This window comes from Rhinopithecus bieti, unplaced genomic scaffold (assembly GCF_001698545.2).
Source record: "Rhinopithecus bieti isolate Rb0 unplaced genomic scaffold, ASM169854v2 scaffold_9981, whole genome shotgun sequence".
Classification (NCBI taxonomy): domain Eukaryota; kingdom Metazoa; phylum Chordata; class Mammalia; order Primates; family Cercopithecidae; genus Rhinopithecus; species Rhinopithecus bieti.
The window spans coordinates 4,264,011-4,270,864 of NW_016806838.1; the positions used below are offsets into that span (position 1 = coordinate 4,264,011).

At 46.6% G+C, this 6,854-nt stretch overlaps 1 pseudogene; it reads left to right on the forward strand.

Moving 5' to 3' along the window:
- The first annotated feature begins 200 nt into the window (after positions 1-200).
- The window catches only part of LOC108533519 (ADP/ATP translocase 2 pseudogene), a 10,036-nt pseudogene continuing 3,382 nt past the window's right edge, over positions 201-6,854 (forward strand).

Consider the following 6,854-nt stretch of genomic DNA (forward strand, 5'->3'; position numbering starts at 1 on the left):
ATTAGCTGGGTGTGGTGGTATGCACCTGTTATCCCAGCTATTCAGGAGGCTGAGGCCCGAGAATCACTTGAACCCAAGAGGCAGAGAATGCAGTAAGCCTAGATCGCACCACTGCACTCCAGCCTAAGTGACAAAGCAAGATTCTATCTCAAAAAAAAAAAAAAAGAAAAAGTTTAAAGAGAGACCAAGGAACGACCACTATGGGGACCAGGGGAAACTTCTGGTCAATCAAAAAGTACTAAAGACTTACATAAAAGTTAGCTGTAATATTTGAGGAGGGGAAATGAAGGAGGGAGGAGTAACCGCCTTTTCCCTGGCTTTGGTTATTGAAATTCTCCGGGGAGGGCCATTCACGCACATCTCATCAGATATGGTAATTTCCAAGAAAGATGGTTAGAAAGTTGGATGACTCAATGTCCTTGAGCAGAGGAATGCTTATGGACATTAACAAGAACATTCAATAGAAGTTGCAGTTTAATAAACCTTGGCAAATCCAGCTCATGCACAAATTTCCCCCAAGGAGCATTGACAGTTTAGCTTTTTTGTTGTTGCTTATTACGACAGGGTCTCACTCTGTTGTCTAGGCTGGAGTGCAGTGGTGCAATCATGGCTCACTGCAGCCTTAACCTCCCAGGCTCAAGCAATTATCCTACCTTACCCTCCTGAGTAGCCACCACACTCGGCTAGTTTTTTTACTTTTTTTTGGAGAGTTGGGGTGGGGTGTCACCATGTTGCCTAGGCTGGTCTTGAACTCTTAGGCTCAAGGATCCTCCCACCTTGGCCTCCCAAAGTGTTGAGGTTACAAGTAAGAATAAGCCAATTTTACTTTTTGACTGGGTACATGTTTAGTTTATGTTTGTTATTTATTTGTATTTTATTTTATTTTAATTTCTCTCTCTCTTTTTTTTTTTTTTTGAGACGGAATCTCTCTCTGTTGCCCAGGCTGGAGAACGGTGGCGTGATCTTGGCTCACTGCAACCTCCGCCTCCTGGTTTCAAGCAATTCTCCTGCCTCAGCCTCTGGAGTAACTGGGACTACAGGTGCGCGCTACCATGCCCAGCTAATATTTATTTATTTATTTATTTATTTATTTATTTATATAGAGACAGAGTCTCGCTCTGTCACCCAGACTGGAGTGCAGTGGTGCGATCTTGGCTCACTGCAAGCTCCGCCTCCCAGGTTCACGCCATTCTTCTGCCTCAGCCTCCTGAGTAGCTGGGAGGGACTACAGGCACCTGCCAACACACCCGGCTAGTTTTTTCTGTTTTTAGTAGAGACAGGGTTTCACCGTGTTAGCCAGGATGGTCTTGATCTCCTGACTTTGTGATCTGCCCACCGGCATAAGCCACCGTGCCCAGCCCACACCCAAATAATTTTTGTGTTTTCAGTAGAGACGGGGTTTCACCATGTTGTCCAGGCTGGTCTCCAACTCCTGACCACAGGTGATCCACCTACCTCTGCCTCCCAAAGTGCTGGGATTACAGGCAGGAGCCACAGTGCCTGGCTGATTTTAGTTTCTCTTAATCTTCAATTTTGATATGGTTGTGGCATGAAGTATNTTGAGACGGAATCTCTCTCTGTTGCCCAGGCTGGAGAACGGTGGCGTGATCTTGGCTCACTGCAACCTCCGCCTCCTGGTTTCAAGCAATTCTCCTGCCTCAGCCTCTGGAGTAACTGGGACTACAGGTGCGCGCTACCATGCCCAGCTAATATTTATTTATTTATTTATTTATTTATTTATTTATATAGAGACAGAGTCTCGCTCTGTCACCCAGACTGGAGTGCAGTGGTGCGATCTTGGCTCACTGCAAGCTCCGCCTCCCAGGTTCACGCCATTCTTCTGCCTCAGCCTCCTGAGTAGCTGGGAGGGACTACAGGCACCTGCCAACACACCCGGCTAGTTTTTTCTGTTTTAGTAGAGACAGGGTTTCACCGTGTTAGCCAGGATGGTCTTGATCTCCTGACTTTGTGATCTGCCCACCGGCATAAGCCACCGTGCCCAGCCCACACCCAAATAATTTTGTGTTTTCAGTAGAGACGGGGTTTCACCATGTTGTCCAGGCTGGTCTCCAACTCCTGACCACAGGTGATCCACCTACCTCTGCCTCCCAAAGTGCTGGGATTACAGGCAGGAGCCACAGTGCCTGGCTGATTTTAGTTTCTCTTAATCTTCAATTTTGATATGGTTGTGGCATGAAGTATGTTTCCTGACATGGAAACCCAGACTATAACATTGCATCTCTGGAAACTATGGGCTAGACTTGACTTGGGTTCAACTGTGACTGATGTTAAAGAACCAACTGACTTCTTCAGTCCAGTAGCAGCTGTAAGACTGGGATACTGGGGCCAGGCGTGGTGGCTCACACCTGTAATCTCAGCACCTTGGGGGGCTGAAGTGGGAGGATCACCTGAGGTCAGGAGTTCGAGACCAGCCTGGCCAACATGGTGAAACCCAGTCTCTACTAAAAATAGAAAAATTAGCTGGGTGTGGTGCATGCCTGTAATCCTGGCTACTCAGGAGGCTGTGGCAGCAGAATCATGTGAACCTGGGAGGCAGATGTTGTAGTGAGCTGAGATCACGCCACTGCACTCCAGCATGGGGGACAGAGCAAGACTCTGTCTCAAGGGAAAAAAAAAGACAAAGACTAGGATACGTCCCCAGGGGTCTTAATAAAAAGTACTGGATTGGCAGTAGCTCACCCCTGTAATGCCAGCACTTTGGGAGACTGAGGTAGGAGGATCACTCGAGCCCAGGAGTTAGAGACCAGCCTGTGCAACATGAGACCCTGTCTCCAACACAAAATTTAAAAATTAGCCAGGCATGGTGGCACATATCTGTGGTCCCAGCTACTCAGGGGGCTGAAGTAGGAGGTTTTTTTTTTTTTTTTTTTTTTGAGGCGGAGTCTCACTCTGTCACCCAGGCTGGAGTGCAGTGGCCGGATCTCAGCTCACTGCAAGCTCTGCCTCTCGGGTTTACGCCATTCTCCTACCTCAGCCTCCCAAGTAGCTGGGACTACAGGCGCCCACCACCTTGCCCAGCTAGTTTTTTTGTATATTTTTTAGTAGAGACGGGGTTTCACCGTGTTAGCCAGGATGGTTTCGATCTCCTGACCTTGTGATCCGCCCGTCTCGGCCTCCCGAAGTGCTGGGATTACAGGCTTGAGCCACCGTGCCTGGCCATAGGAGGATTTTTTAATTTTTTAATTTTTAATTTTTGTGGATAAATAGTAGGTGTATAAATTTATGGATTACATGAGATATTTTGATACAATGAGTAATAGTAATGCAATGAGTAATAGTCACATCAGAGTAAATGGGGTGTCCATCCCCTCAAACATTTATCCTTTGTTACAAACAATCCAGTGATACTCTTTTAGTTATTTTAAAATGTACAATTAAATTATTTTTGACTATAGTCACCCAGCTGTGCTAGCAAATACTAGGTCTGATTGATTTTATTTTTCTTTTTTCTTTTTTTTTTTTTTTTTTTTTTGAGACGGAGTCTCGCTCTGTTGCCCGGGCTGGAGTGCAGTGGCCGGATCTCCGCTCACTGCAAACTCCGCCTCCCGGGTTCACGCCATTCTCCTGCCTCAGCCTCTCGAGTAGCTGGGACTACAGGCGCCCGCCACCTCGCCCGGCTAGCTTTTTGTATTTTTTAGTAGAGACGGGGTTTCACCGTGTTAGCCAGGATGGTCTCGATCTCCTGACCTCGTGATCCGCCTGTCTCGGCCTCCCAAAGTGCTGGGATTACAGGCTTGAGCCACCGCGCCCGGCCTNCTTTGCTGAAGTGAAAGGATTGCTTGAACCTAGGAGTTGAAGGCTGCAGTGAGCCCTGATCATGTCACTGCACTCCAGCTTGGGCAACAGAAGTGAGACCCTGTCCTAAAAAATAGATAAATGAAAATGAAAATAAATTTTTTAAAAGTGCTGCTTTTGTGATTTCTCGATCAGAAAGTTTCTTCTAATAACACTTTTTTTTTTTTTTTTTTTTTTTTTTTTTTTTTTTAAGATAGGATCTTGCTCTGTTGCCTAGGCTTGTGTGCAGTGGCAGGATCAGGGCTCACTGCAGCCTCAACTTCTCAGGCTCAAGTTATCCTCCCACCTCAGCCTCTGGAGCAGCTGGGACTACAGGTGTGAGCCACCTCACCCGGCTAAGTTTTTGTATTTTTTCTTGTAACAGGGTTTTACCATGTTGCCCAGGTTGGTATAAAACTCCTGGGCTCAAGGGATCCACCCACCTCGGCCTCCCAAAGTGCTGGGATTACAGGTGTGAGCCACTGCGCCCGGCGCACTTTCTATGTTTTAAGGAATAGTAGTGTAATAGACGGTGCTACTTGACCATCCACATGGCTTGAACTTTCCGCTGTGCCCAGCATGATAGTATTAAGTGTCTGACAGTTGTGATTCTTCTTGCGGAAACCCTTGCTGCTGTCCTTGTATAATAGGTGGGGACTTATCCTGGGAACAGATCTCAGATAAATGACTCTCCAGAGTTAGTTGAATAAATAGCTCAGCTCCCTCACCGGAGACAGGATAATTCTGAGATGTGTTTCCCCCCAGGGCTTTCCTTCTCCACAGTGGAAGCTGGTGTAATAGCACAGTCTTGTGGGCTGCCTTCCTGTACCGCTTTGCCACCTCTCCATGGGTGTTATCTGAATCTCTCCAATTAACTACTTTTTTTTTTTTTGAGATGGAGTCTCGCTCTGTCGCCCAGGCTAGAGTGCAGTGGCGCGATCTTGGCTCACTGCAAGCTCTGCCTCCCAGGTTCACGCCATTCTCCTGCCTCAGCCTCCCGAGTAGCTGGGACTACAGACGCCTGCCACCACGCCCGGCTAATTTTTTGTATTTTCAGTAGAGACAGGGTTTCACCATGTTAGCCAGGATGGTCTCCATCTCCTGACCTCATGATCCGCCCGCCTCAGCCTCCCAAAGTGCTGGGATTACAGGTGTGAGCAACCGCACCCGGCCAATTAACTACTTTCACTCCCAGTTTAGGGTAGCGTTTTTAGTGTTTCTCGAACTTTTTTTTTTTTTTCATTATCACTCCCATAAAGACCCTTTTTAGACATTTTGTTTTATATTTATTTATTTATTTTTGAGACAGGGTCTCACTCTGTCACTCAGGTCAGAGTTCAGTGGCGCGTTCACAGCTCACTGCAATCTCTGCTTCCCAGGTTCAAGGGATCTTCCTACCTCAGCCTCCCAAGTAGCTGGGACTACAGGCATGTGCTACCATATCCCCAGCTATATTTTTTTGTATTTTTGATAGAGATGGGATTTCACCATATTGTCCAGGCTGGTCTTGAACTCCTGTCCTGAAGTGATCCCCCGGCTGTGGCCTCCCAAAGTGCTGAGATTACAAGTGTGAGTCATGGTTCTTGGCCAGATCTTTTTGTTTTGAAAAGATAGGGGCCACACACAGATTTCACATTGGGACTTCTTTTTCCTAGTTATGCCCCTGGGGAGAGGAATAGGAAATGAAGAAAATTATGGAACATTGAAAGTAGATGGTAGCAGAGGCTTGGCATGGTGGCTCATGCCTGTAATCCCAGCACTTTGGGAGGCTGAGGTGGGCGATCACCTGAGGTCAGGAGTTTGAGACCAGCCTGGCCAACATAGTAAAACCCCATCTCTACTAAAAACACAAAAAATTAGTCAGGCATGGTGTGCACACCTGTAGTCCCAGATACTAGAGAGGCTGAGGCACAAAAATTGCTTGAACCTGGGAGGCAGAGGCTGCGGTGAGCCAAGACTGTATTGCTTCACTCCAGCCTGGGCAACAGAGTGAGACTGTCTCAAAAAATAAAAATAAAATAAATAAAGTAGATAAGGGCCAGGTGTGGTGGCTCATGCCTGTAATTCCAGCATTTTGGGAGGCCGAGGTGGGTGGATCACCTGAGGTTAGGAGTTTGAGACCAGCCTGACCAACATGGAGAAAACCCGTCTCTACAAAAAATACAAAAATTAGCCAGGTACGGTGGCAGGCGCCTATAGTCTCTGAGTCCCAGTTACTTGGGAGGCTGAAGCAGGAGAATCACTTGAACCTGGGAGGCAGAGGTTGCAGTGAGCCAAGATCACACTACTGCACTCTGGCTTGGGTGACAAGAGCGAAACTCTGTCTCAAAAAAAAAAAAAAAAAAAAAAAAAAAAAAAAAGGGGAAGTAAAGAGTACTGGATTCCTTAAACAGCTATCTCACTGAAAACAACTATAAATGCTAGATAAAATATATCAAAATACTTGTAAAAGACATGATGGAGCTGCAAAGAGAGTAAAGAATATGTGGATATGGGCAGAGAATTACCCAAGTGCCAAGGCAAGAGACTGAAGGCACGAACTGTTTCAGTATAATCAAAAAAAATAGTTAAAATAAAAATAGTCATAATACAAGTTAGACATAGAGAATGATCATGGACATTATCAATCATTAGTATAAACATTATTAATCATTAGCTTTCAATGTTACTCTTTGTTGTATTACTAATATAACCAAAAAATAACCGGCGGGTATAGGGTCAGGTGCTGAAGGGACATTGTAAGAAGTAACCAAGAAGGAGCCGGGCGCGGTGGCGCAAGCCTGTAATCCCAGCACTTTGGGAGGCCGAGACGGGCGGATCATGAGGTCAGGAGATCGAGACCATCCTGGCTAATACGGTGAAACCCCGTCTCTACTTAAAAATACAAAAAACTAGCCGGGCGACGAGGCGGGTGCCTGTAGTCCCAGCTACTTGGGAGGCTGAGACAGGAGAATGGCGTGAACCCGGGAGGCGGAGCTTGCAGTGAGCTAAGAGCCGGCCACTGCACTCCAGCCTGGGCAGCAGAGCAAGACTCCGTCTCAAAAAAAAAAAAAAAAAAA